Source organism: Triticum dicoccoides, chromosome 6B (assembly GCF_002162155.2).
Source record: "Triticum dicoccoides isolate Atlit2015 ecotype Zavitan chromosome 6B, WEW_v2.0, whole genome shotgun sequence".
Lineage (NCBI taxonomy): Eukaryota > Viridiplantae > Streptophyta > Magnoliopsida > Poales > Poaceae > Triticum > Triticum dicoccoides.
The window spans coordinates 28,543,577-28,560,555 of NC_041391.1; the positions used below are offsets into that span (position 1 = coordinate 28,543,577).

Sequence of the window (16,979 nt, forward strand, 5' to 3'; positions counted from 1 at the left end):
CAGGTAGGGCGCCCGTGAATACTTACTGCCAGAATGGTTCCATAGTTTCTCACAAGCCACAGACAGATAAAGAAACAAGGGGAACCACAAAGGGAACCCTATAACAAAAGTTCTCAGGGCATCATACAAAAATATCTTCAGAAACCGTCACATTCGCACATTCAATGATCTCTCATAGCCTAGCTTCCTTGCATACTGTCAGCATCCATGCTCTGAACCCCATCAATACAAAAACCATAGTGTCATCCACCATCCTCTCCCGTCTCATCACTAGCATTGTAATCAAGCTTCTCGTCTTCCCCCTTGAACTGCTCTGGCTGGGATCTCTCTCATTCATCTCTCTATCCTGATTTAAGTTGTCAAAATTCAACTTATCCCGTCTGATCTCTATGGTACTTCCCTTATTACAGTCTTTCCTTCTTTCTCAACATCATTTTTTGTCCAATCTCGTCGTGCATTTTCTTGTCCAAACTGGCTTGACTTGACTGGACCTCTTCCATATCCAAGTTATGACCATTTCTTCCACAAGTGCCTTAACTTCCAAGCACACATGAAGGAACAGTTTTGTCCCGCCCTGCTCATTTCTGAATCTTTTAGGATCTGCCTCATCTCCCCATCCTGCAAATTCTTGGAGCACTTTCCATCAAGATTAGCTAACTCAAAGCAGTCAGTCTACTCTGTACATTGCACTAGCGTTGCTGACGCTACGATTAACTACTCGGCCCGCTTTGAAAATAGTTTGGTCATTGTATAGGCGAGTCTTTGTATGCTAGTGGTAGTGGGCGCTGAGGTGGTTCCAACCAACACGATACTCTTTGTCTGCTTCCTATGGGCCTCCTTCACAATCTTAGAAAAAGGCTATTAGAAAAATCTCGAGATTATTTTGTCTTAAATTTGTTTAGATACGGTAAAACAGGTCTAGATATGTCCGTATCTAGACAAATCAAAGACAAATAATTTGAGACGAAGTAGAAGTTAGTTGACGCCCAACACTGCTACCGGTGTTAATTTGCATACATTCAAACATTATAATAAATGCTTTAAAAAAAGATCCAATTTGTTGGGTTTCACTTGATTTCAAAGTCCATTTTTATCCATTCCCACAATATATTAGATTTCGCCAAGGTCCTGATAGATAGCACTCGGCAAACTTCTGAAACTAGGCATCTTCGTCGATTCCAGAATGAAGCATTTTAGTAATATTGTAACAAGAATTAGTTTTTCCTAATGCAACGTTCTACAACAAGACAAAAAATGTTAAACCCTGAAAATATAGCACAAATCTCAAAGCAATGGTGAATGGCGAATCCACCTGCACATGTTCGGTTAAGTGCATGGTAGAATTTCTTTTCTCCACACAAAAGAGCACCAATACTTACTTCGGTTCGATTACCATTTTTTTGCAGGGAATAAATGACCTAGTGTGGAGTAAGGACGACATTGCTGAACCGAAAGATCCGAAGATAGACGAGGAGGATATGACACTGTCACTGCCATGGCAGACTGGATTGATGTGATAGTTTTGGTGTGCACTCCGGTAGCGAGCAATGCTCGAGAGCCTGGATATGCTTGTTGTGAGTTGTCGGCCTTGATGATGTCTTGTATGTATTATGGTGCTTTAGGCCTCGTTTGCTAGGTCGGGCTTGCCATTGTTCCCGTTTTCGCCATGTTTCCTTTTAATAAACCGAGCAGTTCGGGTCCTTGTACCGTCTTGTTTATAATGATTATAACAGCTCTCATGTTATCGTTCAAAAAAGTTGTCGCTGCCATGGTCTAGACATATGGCCAAAGGGGAGCAAGAAGAGAGTCCTAAGTCTCGGTGTTGTTGCGAGTGGGTCCCATCTCATTGGCGAGGTTGCGGAGCACGTACTTCTCCATCTTCCCGGTGGACGTCTTGCACACGTTCCCGGATCCACACAATCAGCTCGTCCGCGGTAACGATGCAAGCTTCCCTAAGGCTCACAAACGCACATCGTGCCTCCCCCCAGACCTCGTCCGGACGGGCCACCACCGCCGCCTGCTTCACCGTCAGGTGCCCCTACAACGCTAATCCACCTCCGTGTTGTTGATGTGTTCTCCAACACTCACGATCACGTCCTTGGACCGGTCGCGGATGTCCAGGTAGCCGTTCGGGTGCATGACCCCGATGTTCCCTGTGTGGAACCACCTGTTGTCTCGAATCGCCGCCCGGGTCGCCTTGTCATTGTTAATGTATACCCGCATTACGCAGCTGTCGCGGAGCATGATCTCGCCCATCGTGGATCCGTCATGTGGCATGCTCCGGCCCGTTTCGCTATCGAGGATGTCCACCTCAGCCATCACAGGCATGCGCACGCCATGTCTTGCCTTGAGCCTCGCGCGCTCGGGCGCCAGCAGCTTGTTCAACTCCTTCCACACGCATGACACCACCAGGCCCCCGGTGTCACTCAACCCATACTCGTGGCTGACCTAGAAGACGACAGCCTCGGCCAGCTCTAGAATGGCGGCCGGCGGCTGCATGCCACCCATGAGGACTCGCACCTTTCCTCCTGCTGGGAGCCTCCACACGCCCTCGGGTGCGTTGGCCAGCACTTTGAGCATCATCGGCGAGGCATAGAGGTGGGTGACACCACAACGAGTGATAGTGGCGTAGACCTGGGTGGCGTAGATCATGGGATCCCACTCGGTCGCCGGCCAGACCCAGGCGAGCAACAGGTCTCTCTTCTCGAGAAGCATCTCGTATGTTGTGAGTGCTTCCAACTCCTCATCAGTCGTCGTACTCTCTTCTTCATAGTAGGGCTCCTCGACGAGGATGACACGCGGTACAGGTTGGCCTCCTAGCGGCAGAAGGCAGAGTGCATCGCCAAGCAACGGCAGGAACGCCGGATCGACAAAGATGATCTTGTCACCGGAGTGGCTGAGCACGACGGCCAGCGTGCGCACGTCGAGGCTCGTGTTGATGGTCTTGAGCACGGCACCGCTCATTGGCACGCCGTAGTGCATCTCGTACATGATCGGCACGTTGAGGAGGAACGCCGAGACCACGCCGTTGCGGGATACGCCCAACGACACGAGTGCGGACGCAAGGCAGAGGCAGTGATGAAAGGTCTGGCTCTAGGTCCAAACGACGTCATGGTAGACGAAGGACCGTTGTGGCCAACACGGATAAAGAAGAAACTTAGAGCATTTCCACCCGTGCCCCAAGAGCACCCAGGACCAGTTTTTTAGCCCCGGTGATAGGAAAACGCTCCACTCATATCGGGGATATACCCCGCGGTCTGACCCGGCCGGAGATATGACCCTGCTGGGACCTGGCATTTCATCAATAACCCGCCCGAAGACTAGCGACTCACTGATGACCCGGCCGGGCCTAGCGATTCATTGATAACCCGACCGGACTTGGTGCCTCATCAGTAACCCGCCTGGACTTGGCGGCCCGTGAGTGGGCCGGCTCCTTAGAGAGGCCTGGACCAGCAGTTCACGTAGAGGCCTGCACTGGCGGCTTAACGCATAAGGCCCAAGAAGAGAAAGACCCGGACTTGTATCCGGTTTGTAATAGAGAATATTCTAGTCCTAGTCCTACTAGGACTCCACATGTAACCTGCCCCTCCAACTTACATAGGGAGGGACGGGGCATCCCAAGAAGGACAAGTTTCACAAGGTGAGACAGACAAATCAATAGCTCTCGAGGCAAGGTTCGCAAGCATCAAGTGATTCCAAAAGTCCATCCGCATGGAGTTTCTTCATCTGTTTTACACCAATATGACCTAAACGGCAGTGACACAAGTATGTTGCACTATCATTATCAACTTTACATCTTTTGGCATCAATATTATGAACATGTGTATCGCTACGATTGAGATTCAATAAGAATAGACCGTTCACTAAGGGTACATGACCATAAAAGACGTTACTCATATAAATAGAATAATCATTATTCTCTGACTTAAATGAATAATCGTCTCACAATAAACAACACTACTAGTAAAACAATTTTTAACGACGATATATATGGTTGTTAAAAGTCATATTGTGGTCATTAAAGGTCATTAATGACCACAATCTCCTGGTCGTAGTAGGCTCCATCGTTAAAATATAACAACCACATACCTTTTGTGGTCGTTATTCTTTTAACGACGGGATGGTGTGTCGTCGTCAATCCCAAGGCAATAACGACCACAATTATAGTATTAACAATCACATTTGTTATCGCTAATAATGTTATCATGGTGACCAAAGTATCATTGCCGGGCACTCTTGTCACCACTTTGATGAAATTCAGAACCGCTTATATTTAGTATAATGTTCCCTTCAACGATCACTTTATGCAACATCGAACACTTGAATTTTAACATCCACAATAACTTAGAAACAAAATAATATGAGTTGAAAGGATCATAGCCTCTTTTATTAATAGAAATATGATATGTCTCCAACGTATCTATAATTTTTTATTGTTCCATGCTATTATATTACCCGTTTTGGATATTTTTTGGCTTTACTTTACACTTTTATATCATTTTTGGGACTAACCTACTAACCGGAGGCCCAGCCCGTATTGCTGTTTTTTTGCTTATTTCAGTATTTTGAAGAAACGGAATATCAAACGGAGTCCAAACGGAATGAAACCTTCAGGAGCGTGATTTTTGAAACAAACGTGATCCAGAGGACTTGGAGTGGAAGTCAAGAAACAAGCGAGGAGGCTACGAGGGTGGAGGGCGCCCCCCCCCCCACTGGGCGTGCCCCCCTATCTCGTGGGCCCCTCGGGAGTCCACCGACCTACTTCTCCTCCTATATACACCCACCTACCCCGAGAACATCAGAAGCGACCACTGAAAACTATTTCCACCACCGTAACCTTCTGTATCCGTGAGATCCCATCTTGGAGCCTTCATCGGTGCTCCGTTGGAGGGGGAATCAACCATGGAGGGCTTCTACATCAACACCATAGCCTCTCCGATGAGTTGTGAGGAGTTTACCATAGACCTTCGGGTCCATAGTTATTAGCTAGATGGCTTCTTATCTCTCTTTGAATCTCAATACCATGTTCTCCTCGATCTTCTTGGAGATCTATTTGATGTAACTATTTTTGCGGTGTGTTTGTCGAGATCCGATGAATTGTGGGTTTATGATCAAGTTTATCTATGAGAAATATTTGAATCTCCTCTGAATTCTTTTATGTGTGATTAAGTTATCTTTGCAAGTCTCTTCAAATTATCAGTTTGGTTTGGCCTACTAGATTGATCTTTCTTGCAATTGGAGAAGTGCTTAGCTTTGGGTTCAATCTTGCGGTGTCCTTTCCCAGTGACAGCAGGGGCAGCAAGGCACGTATTGTATTGTTGCCATCGAGGATAAAAAGATGGAGTTTATATCATATTGCATGAGTTTATCCCTCTACATCATGTCATCTTTCTTAATGTGTTACTCTATTCTTTATGAACTTAATACTCGAGATGCATGCTGGATAGCGGTCGATTTGTGGAGTAATAGTAGTAGATGCAGGCAGGAGTCGGTCTACTTGTCACGGAAGTGATGCCTATATACATGATCATGCCTAGATAATCTCATAATTATTCGTTTTTCTATCAATTGCTCGACAGTAATTTTTTCACTCACCGTAATACTTATGCTATCTTGAGAGAAGCCACTAGTGAAACCTATGGCCCCGGGTCTATCTTTTATCATATAAGCTTTCAATCTACTTTTATTTGCATCTTTACTTTTTCAATCTATATCATAAAAATACCGAAAATATATTTATCTTATCATATTATCTCTATCAGATCTCACTTTCGCAAGTGGCCTTGAAGGTATTGACAACCCCTTTATTGCGTTGGTTGCGAGTTCTTGTTTGATTGTGTAGGTGCGTGGGACTTTCGAGGAGCCTCCTACTGGATTGATACCTTGGTTCTCAAAAACTGAGGGAAATACTTACGCTACTATTGCTGCATCACCCTTTCCTCTTCAAGAAAAACAAACGCAAGCTCAAGACGTAGCAGCCTCCTACTGGGTTGATACCTTGGTTCTCAAAAACTTAGGGAAATACTTATGCTACTATTGCTGCATCACCCTTTCCTCTTCAACAAAAACCAACGCAAGCTCAAGACGTAGCAAAATACAAGAATTCCAACATAAAATTCTTAGATTAAAACATCATTTAAGACATTTGAGTCAAATGCACTCCCTATATGAATAATGTACTTGCTCCTATCTATTTGGAAAAGAAGACAACTACTCCCTCTGTTCACTTTTATAAGACCTTGAAGACATTTCAGACAATGTACAAAACAACCCGTTTTGAGCTGTCTGAAATGACTTACAAAAATGAATGGAGGGAGTAGAAAAGATAATATTTATCAATCTTCAATCGAGGGACACCATCCTTGTTTGAATGGATACCATTCTTCATCGGTGAATACAACACCGATTGATGCTTCTATATCTTACTGTGGACCATCAATCCTATAAAATGTTGAGTAGTTTATGAAAATCAGACCTTGTAAATAAATTGGCACAAAGAATAATTGCATATAAATTCAATGTACAAGAACAACTTAATTGATCATGTTGGCATTGGTGAGAACTTAGAAATAAACCGCTTAATTTCCTCTTCTTGCATATGACCCTGTGTGTAACCCTTTTTCTACTGAAATATGCTAACTCACTTGATTTTTTTAGCAAGGTCCGCCTAGCAATATATTGGTGTACCAGTCCAGACTTGTTCAACTGTGAGTAGCATCTTTCCCGAGCCAATGCTGGCAAGTTTCCAAACCTGTGATGATCATTGTGAAAACCTATACATAAAGCGTTATTTTGAGGTGTGCACAAAGGCTGCAATTAAATTAAATAAGTGAATGTTGATGTACAGAAAATGAATTACTAAATGCTAAATCAAATAAAGTGAGTACAGAACTACTTGTTACACTATTTATTAATAAGGTAAAAGCTAAAATATGAAGAAAGTTGATTACTACAGGTTAAGACTAAAGATTCCATGCTTGTTGTCTTTCTTCATCCCATGCTCTTTCTTAAATACATGAATCCAGTTGCAACGTAATAATGTTACACGCATTCCACCTAAATATTGCAGCTTGAATATCTCTGTCAAAGTGTCAATATGCCATACTATTCTACTGTATTACCATTAGGAAACTACTTTGCGCATGACAACTGAGTGGCCGATTCATGCACGATTCAAAATCAGACGGTGTCGTGCAGTTTACTCCCACACACCAACGGCTTGATTAACAACATCGTCCATAAATCATGCACATAGTATCGTGTGTATAGCAACGTTCTTACCATTATCCCCTTCTTCTGAAAGTACAGCCACCCCATTGTTATGTGTGCAGAGGAGTCTTTCTCAAGTCTAAACAGGATATCTGAATCCATTCATGTCATACAGTCATAGCCAGTAAAACATGTTACATTTTTCAATTGACCACGTGATAGTGCCAAAAGGTCTTCGGTGAGCTCATTCTTATCATGTTCGTGGAAGAAGGCTACATATTGAGTGATAATGAAATGTACGTGCATATGCATTGTTAAGGAAATCGGTAACCGGTAGCTGCTCGGTAGGCTTGGGAGTAGTGATTAATCGGTGAATCGGCCTATTAACTAGATTAATCGGTCGACCATTAACCGGTAGATTAAGTAGGAATTGCCAATATATATATCTAGTTTTTAATGTATTGTACCATACTCTCATGCTCTCAGCTATGTAATATAACAAAATAACCTGCTGTTTGGTCGAATCCTAGCTATTGAGTAGAGAGAGAGAAGGATGGGAGGGGTTATGGGGCAAAATTTTGGGCTTTGTCTGCCAACAAGATAATGGGTCAGCAATGATTAATCAGCCTAACAACCAATTAATCAGCCTAATAGGCCAATTAATCGGTCTAACTGGCCAATTAATCAGCCTGACAAGTTAATACGATGAATAGGTGCTATTCGATCCAGTCACCCTACGAGTAGCGATTAACTGGCATGTTAACCGATTAATCGGATGAATTCTTGAATAGTGTGCATATGTATGTAATACACACTTTATTCTGGAACCTTGTCTTACCTTCTCTTTTAACCACTGATTGAACTTCTGGTTCCACATGGTGGTAAATTGTTGCGGTGAACATCCATCATGACTACTGGAGTACTCACTACAATAATACAACGCTTAATTAAAATGCAAATATTAGTTGACTATGTGAAAAATAAGTTAACCGACCAATCAATACAGTGCATGAAGATCTCGCAACAACAATAAACAGAGGAAGGAGGAATACCAACAAACCTGCAACAGAATCATGTTAGCGAAGGGCGGATGTGCAGGCGGCAGCGCAGGCGCACTGGGGTCGAGGATTCGAGGCTACCAGCGACATGCAGACAGCAACGCGGACGCGCCCAGGCAAGGGTTGAGGCGACTGACAAGGTGCAGGCTGCAACGCGGGCGCACCGGGGTGGAGGCTACCAGCGACGTGCAGACGGCAGCGCGGATGCGCCCGGGCCAGAGTCAAGGTGACCGGCGAGGTGTAGGCTGCAACACAGGCGTACCGGGGTCGAGGTTATCGGTGGCATGTAGACAGCGGCGCGGACGTGCTCAGGCCAGGGTCGAGGTGACCAGCGAGGTGCAGGCTGCGGCGCGGTAGGCAGCAAAAGGTAGATGCGGTCCACGGACTATGGAGGTGTCGCGGATTGAGCAGGGCAGGGGAGGCGAGGAGAACAGGATGCAGGAAGATGGGATCTAACAGATTAAATATTTTTTGGTTGGTTATCTAATGGAAACTGCCAACACCTAGCGTTAAATTTATTCAGCTATCCCGCTCTCTTTTATTCTAGAGGAGGGATAAAGGAGGGATAATGGAAACTGTTTTTTTAACACAAGGAGAGGTGAGTTTGTTAGAGCGTTGTAAGTGCAAACCCATATCACCACAATAACGATTGCCTACTTAGCAACAGGTAATCTGGTGGTTGTTGATGGTATTACGTAGGCTGATTCGATCGTGTGCGGGAACTCAACTCGGATGTTCAACGACCAATAGTTTTTGGTCACCGTCGTTAATGCCAGTTTTTGTAGTAGTGCAAGATCCAGATATAATGTTCATGCTCAATGCTGGCATCAAATAACAATTATTAAGGTCTAAAACTAATTTCAAAAATAGATGTAGAGGTAGCGTGCCGATGGCGATCACATCAACCTTGAAATCATTTCCGACGCGCATCGTCACCTCGTCCTTAGCCAATCTTCATTTATTCCGTAGCTCCTGTTTCGAGTTACAAATATGAACAACTGAACCAGTATCAAATGCCCAGGCGCCACTACGAGCCTTAGTAAGGAACACATCAATAACATGTATATCAAATATACCTTTGTTCACTTTGTCATCCTTCTTATCTGCCAAGTACTTGGGGCAGTTTCGCTTCCAGTGACCATTTTCCATGCAGTAGAACCACTCAGTTTCAGGTTTGGGTCGAGCTTTGGGCTTCTTCACGGGGGAGGCAACTTGCTTGTCATTCTTTTTCAAGTTTCCTTCTTTCCCTTGCCATTTTTCTTAAAACCGGTGGTCTTGTTAACCATCAACACTTGATGCTCTTTCTTAATTTCTACCTCTACGGCCTTAAGCATCGTGAAGAGTTCGGGAATTGTTTTCTCCATCCCTTGCATATTATAGTTCATCACGAAGCCTTTGTAGCTTGGTGGCAGTGACTGAAGAACTCTATCAATAACACTCTCAGCTGGAAGATCAATTCCCAACTGAGTCAAGTGGTTGTGGTACCCAGACATTATAAGTATGTGTTCATTGACAAAACTGTTCTCCCCCGTCTTACAGCTAAAGAACTTGTTGGAGACTTCATATCTCTCAACCCGGGCATTTGCTTGAAATATTAACTTCAGCTCTTAGAACATCACATATGCTTCGTGGCGTTCAAAACGCTTTTGAAGTCCCGGTTTCAAGCCGTAAAGCATGGCACACTGAACTATCGAGTAGTCATCAGATCGAGCCTACCAGACGTTCACAACGTCTGCATCAGCTCCTGCAGCAACTTTGTCACCTAGCAATGCATCAACGACATAATTTTTCTATGCAACAAGGAGGATAATCCTCAAGTTACGGCGGTAAAATCTAGAATTCACTCAGTTTTTTATTATTATAAAGAGGATAGCATTTTAATTATTATAAGAGGAAGGCATTTTTATTTCCTAATGTTTACAAGTCATGTTTGTTTTCGTACATGGAAGATTTACTATTAATAACACTAGCCGTCCGCACGGGCTAGTGTATTTAACCACGTCATTGAACTTCTATTAACACTCCTTGCATAAAATATTTGTTAGGTTGCCCGTAATGGAGAGTATCATACACTAGTATCATGCATACGATGATAGTGTATGATACTGCTGCCGTAATGCACAGCATCAAAAAAATAATCAAATATGTCACTTGCAATTTCTTGAAAACTTTTTGGAGAGTAAATTTTTGGGGATGGCAAGATTAAAATCATGGTAACATTTTTTATGCTTCCGAAAACCTTGATCCGGTGATAATTCATTTTAGCTAATATTTGGCTGTCTTTCCTCATCCTGAATAAAAGTCTCCTTCCTCCTCCTATCGGCATTGTCGCCGATCCGCCCAACCTTCGATGGCCTTTGGGCCGTGGTGGTGCGGATGATCTCGGCCCCCTGCCGGCGGGAGGGGGCCCATTCTCGTTTTTGTTAGGTTAAACATCTTGGTTGGGGCTATGTGGCGGTGGCGATGTCCCTTAGTAGGCATAATGTCTCCCACATCCTATCCCCGTTTCGATGGTGCAAATTGCATCGTCAGAGGATGTGTCGCGGTGTGTCTCTGTCAGATCTCGTGGAATTTGGTCGGTGCTGGTCTTCGGTGGATATTTTTGGATCTAGGTTTTGTTCGTTTTCGTTCGTGTGGTTATAGTTTATCTTTTTAATCGACAACTCTCTTCATTGGCGATGGTTGATGCTCTCGTACGCTGGTCTTTTGAGGCGTTAGCGCAATGACTTCCCAATTGTCTACTACAAAAATGTTTTCGCACCTCCGGTGAGGGAAGGGCGATGACAACGGCGTATCTTTACACTAGTAGAAAAAGGATCAAATGTGAAGCACATTAGTGCCGGTTTGATTTTGAGCCGGCACTAATGTGTCCATTAGTGACGGTTCCAACGGCTAGCCGGCCACTCTCATTAGTATCGGTTCGTGGCGAACCTTTAGCACCGGTTCGTGCCACGAACTGGTACTAAAGAGAGTGGTGGCGGGATGTTGTCAGTCTGGGGCCCCTCCAGCACCTTTAGTGCCGGTTCGTGGCACGAACCGGTACTAAAGGTCGTCGTACATAAACCCTTCGTCCACCCGAGCTCGCTCTGTTCTTCCCCTTTCCCCTCTCCTCCTCTGTTCTTCCCCTCTCTTCCTCGAGCTGATCACACATTTTGCCCAAAATTTGTCAAGATTTGAAGGCCCCCATCCATTCAAATGATCATAAAGGTTAGCAACTTTGTCCTTTCATCTCTCATTGCTAGATTAGCTCTTGCAATGCTTTGTATAGTGATTAGTTTTTGAGTTTAGTAATTTGGGAGGAATTATATGTGCTAGTATTTGATTTATATGCAATTTGAGGTCAAAAATAACACTTTGTTTGCATATGTAGGTGTGGTTTACTTAGTGCCTTCTAAATCTCCGTCGTAACCACCGTCGATCGCCCGCACCGTCCCGTCGCCGGCACCACCTTGTGGTGAGGCTCTTGTTCATGAATGTTTTACATTACCAAATTGATGTTTCTGTGATTTGGATATATTGTTACTCGTATAATTATCTTACCCGTACGTTGTTTGTTATACATAGTGCCATGGTTTTGATATCCGTCCCCGTCGGCCCTCGTCCTTGTTATGATTCGGATGTGGTATATTCTCTTTTAAAACTAGTTGTTGCATTTCATGTTTATGACAAATTATGCCCATCAAGTTGACATAGATATTTTTATCTAGGAGGTATGTGAACCAGAAATTCCAACCGACACTATTGTCGAGAGGTTAAATTTAGTTGAAAGAGAAAACGAGTATTTGAAAGAAAAATTGAAAAGAATTGAGGGGGAGAAGATGGAATTGGAGTTGCATGTTGCCGATGTCGTCGATGATCACAAGATCGAGATGGAGAAAATGCGCTTGAAGATTAGACAGATTAGAAAATATGACATTGATAGTGTGGCTTGGTATCATTATGTTGTTGGATCAATTGTTACCTTAGTTGAGATCTTGATCGCATTTGTTGTTGCATTTAAATTCTTTAGCTAGAGAGTTATTTGTATGTTGAATTTAATTAAGTGTTGTATATGAACTTTATGTATGAACTTTATGTATGAACTTGTATTAATTTAGTCTATTCAGTGTTGTGTAATGAAGATGAGCCGACAATGGATGTATGATAACCGATGTTCTCCCAAGTTCATTAATGGTGTGCATATTTTTCTGCTTGCCGCTGAGGCAAACAAGAGGGCGGATGGTTTTATGCCTTGTCCATGTGCTGGCTGTAAAAATAGTCACAATTACTCTACGTCAAGAACCATTCATGTCCACCTATTTGAGTCCGGTTTCATGCCCCACTATAATGTTTGGACCAAGCACGGAGAAAGATGGGTTATGATGGAAGACAAAGAAGAAGAAGAGGACGACGACAGCTATCCTGGCCATGGGTTCCTTGAATACGATGATATAACAATGGGGGAAGAAGCTAAGCCGGCAATGCGAGAAGAAGCTGAAGAAGAGGTATCAGATGAGCCCGCTGATGATCTAGGTCGGACCATTGCCGATGCAAAGAGAAACTGCGCAAGTGATTTGGAGAAGAAGAAGTTGCAGCGCATGTTAGAGGATCATAAGAAATTGTTGTACCCGAATTGCGAAGCTGACAAAAAAAAGTTGGGCACCACAGTGGAATTGCTGCAATGGAAGGCAGAGAATGGTGTATCTGACAAGGGATTTGGAAAGTTGTTAGTAATGATAAAGAATATGCTTCCAAAGGACAATGAATTGCCCGAGAGTACGTATGAAGCAAAGAAGGTTGTCTGCCCTCTAGGGTTAGAGGTGCAAAAGATACATGCATGCCTTAATGACTGCATCCTCTATCGCAGTGAGTACGAGGATTTGAATGCTTACCCGGTATGCGGTGCATTGCGTTATAAGATCAGTCGTGATGACCCTGGTGATGTCGAGGGCGAGCGCCCCAGGAAGAAGATTCCTGCCAAGGTGATGTGGTATGATCCTATAATACCATGGTTGAAACGTTTGTTCCAAAACAAAGAGCATGTGAAGGCGATGCGGTGGCACAGAAAAGACAGTAAGAAAGACAGAAAGTTGAGAGTACCCGCTGACGGGTCGCAGTGGAGAAAAATCGAGAGAAAGTACAGGGAGGAGTTTGCAGGTGACCCAAGGAAAGTATGGTTTGGTCTAAGCACAGATGGCATTAATCCTTTTGGGGAGCAGAGCAGCAACCATAGCACCTGGCCTGTGACTCTATGTTTGTATAACCTTCCTCCTTGGTTGTGCATGAAGCGGAAGTTCATTATGATGCCAGTGCTCATCCAAGGCCCTAAGCAACCCAGAAACAACATTGATGTGTACCTAAGGCCATTAGTTGAAGAACTATTATAGCTGTGGAATGGAACAGGTGTACATGCGCGGGATGAGCATGGACAGGAAGAATTTGACCTAAAGGCGTTGCTGTTCGTGACCATCAATGATTGGCCTGCTCTCAGTAACCCTTCATGATAGACAAACAAGGGATACCACAGATGCACGCACTGTTTGGATGATACCGACAGAATATATTTGGATAGTTGTAGGAAGAATGTGTACCTAGGACATCGTCGATTTCTTCCGAGCAGGCATCCCGTAAGAAAGAAAGGCAAGCATTTCAAAGGTGAGGCGGATCACCAGACGAAGCCTCGCCACCGTACTGGTGCTGATGTACATGATATGGTCAAGGATTTGAAGGTAATCTTTGGAAAGGGTCCTGGCGGACAACCTGTTCCGAAGGACACTGACGGACGCGCACCCATGTGGAAGAAGAAATCTATATTTTGGGAACTGCCATATTGGAAAGACCTAGAGGTCCGCTCCGCAATCGACGTGATGCATGTGACGAAGAATCTTTGCGTGACCCTGCTTGGCTTCTTGGGCGTGTATGGGAAGACAAAAGATACACCAGAGGCACGGGAGGACCAGCAACGTATGCACGGAAAAGACGGCATACATCAGGGTTAGACCAGCTACGCTCTTACCAAAGAAGAGAAGGAAATCTTTTTTAAATGCCTGCTCATTATGAAGGTACCGTCTGGCTTCTCGTCGATTATAAAGGGAATAATAAATATGACAGAGAAAAAGTTCCAGAACCTAAAGTCTCATGACTGCCACGTGATTATGACGCAACTGCTTCCAGTTGCATTGAGGGGGCTTCTACCGAAAAACATTCGATTAGCCATTGTGAAGCTATGTGCATTCCTCAATGCAATCTCTCAGAAGGTAATCGATCCAGAAATCATACCAAGGTTACAGAATGATTTGGTGCAATGTCTTGTCAGTTTCGAGTTGGTGTTCCCACCACCCTTCTTCAACTTCCTGACGCACGTCCTAGTTCACCTTTGCGAAGAGATTAACGTTTTGGGTCCTGTATTTCTACACAATATGTTCCCCTTTGAGAGGTCCATGGGAGTCTTGAAGAATATGTTCATAACCGTGCTAGGCCAGAAGGAAGCATCTCGAAAGGCCATGAAAATGGGGAGGTCATTGAGTTTTGTATTGACTTTATTCCTGACCTTAAGCCAATTGGTGTTCCTGAATCGCGGCATAAGGGCAGACTGGATGGAAAATGCACGCTAGGAGGGCATCAAATAATATGTATGAACGGGCATTCTCTCACTGAAGCACACTACACAGTTCTACAGAATTCCGCCTTGGTGGCTCCGTATATGGAGGAACACAAGAATTTTCTACACCCCAAACACCCAGAGCAGTCTGACGACTGGATTACACATGAACAAACGAGGACTTTCACCGGTTGGTTGCATAAATGTGCCATGCATGATGGCGATATTGAATATGACTTGTACTCGTTGTCCCAGTTACCATCTTCGAATATAATGACTTTCAAAGGATACGAGATAAATGGGAATACATTTCACATGATCGCCCAAGATAAGAAGAGCACCAACCAAAACAGTGGTGTCCGCTTTGATGCCACAACCAACACGGGAAAGGAAACATATTATGGTTACATAGAGGACATACGGGAACTTAACTATGGAGGTGGTTTTAAGGTCCCTTTGTTTCGGTGCAAATGGGTCAATATGACACGAGGCGGGGTAACGGAAGACTCGCAGTACGGAATGACAATAGTGGATCTCAACAATCTTGCGTATGCAGACGAACCATTCGTCCTAGCCTATGATGTGGCGCAGGTTTTTTATGTGAAAGACATGTGTACCAGGCCGAGAAAAAGAAAAGATAAGGAAGCGAATGAATCATACGATGAGCCAAAGTGCCACACAGTTCTTTCAGGGAAAAGAAACATCGTGGGAGTAGATGACAAGACAGACATGTTAGAATATTATGAAAAGTTTGATGAAATTGCACCATTCAAAGTGAATATTGACCCGAGCATCTAGTTAAATGCTGAAGATTTTCCATGGCTACGGCGCAAAGGGACACACGCGAAGAAAAAGTTTCACACCCAAAGATCTGGGATGTGATCGGCCTCACTATCATCACTTTCTTCTGTGTTTCACACCCAGGAGGGAATCTCTGTAATAGTTAGGGTAGTTATGTGTTTTGGCATTTGTACTTCGAAAGAACTTTTATGTGCAAACAAATTCTTTCATGCATTTACTGATTTTTTCAGCTAAATGACCCTGAAATTAAAAAGCATTTCAAATGAACTCAGAAAAGGTTGAAAGTTGGCATGGTATCATAATTTCACCCACATAGCATGTGCAAAAAAGTAGAGAGGGTTACCGCAAAAACTGGATGCACTTCGTGTATAAAATGGACAATCTCTTTCGAAGTATCAGGATTTCGGACAAAAACTCATCTGTTACAAAGGCATTTCATTTTATATTTAACCTAAGCATTACCAGATTGAATATAATGATAAAACACACTAATATTAAACATAATAAAAAAACACTAAAAAATCTGTTTGCAAAGTTAATTATTCACAAACTAGTGATTCACACAAATTTCAAATAATTCAAAATTTAAACTATTCAAATTTGAAAACTACCGGCACCAACAGAAAGTTTGTAATTTTTTGTACCTAAAGCAAAAATATTCACAAAGAAACTCTAAATACAGCAAAAACAACTCAAAAATAAATAAAACAAAAATAAATAAAGCAAAAAAATAAGAGAATAAAAAAGCCCGCCTACTGGGCCAGAGCGGCCTGCATAGGACTAGAAACCCAACGTGTTGTTGGGCCAGGATGCAGGCCTGCAAAGGCCCAGTAGGCCCACAGGGCGGCAGAGAACAAGTAGGCCAAGTAGGCCTGCTTTGGAAAGGAGCTCGAGAGAGCTACCGCACTGGGCTTATAAACCAGTGCGGACGCCCTCGGCTAGCGAGGTGGGGCTAAACTTGCCGCACCGCACCTGCGCTAGCGCACCACCTTTAGTACCGGGTGGTGGATCCAACCGGTACTAAAGGGTGGGTCTTAGTATCGGTTGGTGCCACCACCCGGTACTAAAGGGGGGGCGCTTCCCGCCGCATGGCCTGGCCAAAACAGGCCTTTAGTACCGGTTGGTGGCTCCAACCGGTACTAAAGGGGTGTTCTATATAAGAAACTGCTTAAAAATTCATTTCTCATCTCTCCCTCTGCTTCTTTCTCCTCTGTCCCATCGCCGCCGCCCCTCGTCGCCGCCTCCGTCGCCGTCGCCGCCCCGGCCGTCCCCGCCCCTCGTCCCCGCCCCCGTCACCGTCGCCGCCCCGGCCGTGCCCGTCCCCGTCGTCC

General features: G+C 44.2%; 1 pseudogene; it reads right to left on the minus strand.

Moving 5' to 3' along the window:
* Positions 1-1,809: 1,809 nt before the first annotated feature.
* LOC119320624 lies at positions 1,810-8,086 on the minus strand (annotated as a pseudogene).
* Between the last annotated feature and the right edge of the window lie 8,893 nt (positions 8,087-16,979).